Genomic DNA, 965 nt, shown 5'->3' on the forward strand with positions numbered 1-965 from the left:
AGGGCAACACAATGAAACTCTGTCTCAAAAAAAAGGAGAGAAAACATTAAACCACCCCATTAAAAAGTAGACAAAAAAAAAAAGTGGGCAAAAGACACGAACAGAAGTTTTTAAAAAGAAAATAGACAAATGGCCAACAAATTTGAAAAAAATGCTTGATATCACTCACTAATCAACAGGGAAATTCAAATTAAAACCACAATGAGATGTCGCCTTACCCCTCTCCTGTTACAATGGTTCTTATTAAAAAGTCCAAAAACAATAGACGTTGGCACGGATGTAGAGAGAGAGGAACAATTTATCCACTGTTGGTGGGACTGCAAATTAGTATAATCCATATGGAAAACTGTATGGAAATTTCTCAAACAACTAAAAACAGACCTAACATTCAATCCAATTCTTATCCGTTGGGTAGATCCCAAGGGATAAGAAGTCATTTTATCAAAAATACACCTGCACACAAATGTTTATTGCAGCACAATTCACAATAGCTAGGATTTGGAATCAATTCAAGTGCCCATTCATGAATGAATGAATTAACAAAATGTGATATATATACACACACACACACACACACACACACACACACCCCATGTAGGACTACTCAGCCATAGAAAGGATAAATTCATGTCTTTTGCAGCAATTTGGAAGGAACTGGAGACCACTATCCTAAATGAAGCCTCTCAAGAATGGAAAAACAAACACCACATGTACTCTCCAATTAGCTGAAACTAACCCATGGGCACACAAGTGCACAGAGGGGAGTAAAAGTCATTGGAAATCAATAAGGGGTAAGGAAGAAGGGGCAAATACCCACCTAATGGGTACAATGAACTCTATTTGAGTGATGGGCACATTTATAGTCCTGACTCAAGCCATATAACAAAAAGCATTTGTATCCCTTTAATATTTTGAAATTAAAGAAAGAAAAAGAATCAGGGGGAAAATACAAAAAAAAAAAAAAA

Source organism: Otolemur garnettii, unplaced genomic scaffold (genome assembly GCF_000181295.1).
Source record: "Otolemur garnettii isolate 467f Iridium unplaced genomic scaffold, OtoGar3 scaffold00018, whole genome shotgun sequence".
Classification (NCBI taxonomy): domain Eukaryota; kingdom Metazoa; phylum Chordata; class Mammalia; order Primates; family Galagidae; genus Otolemur; species Otolemur garnettii.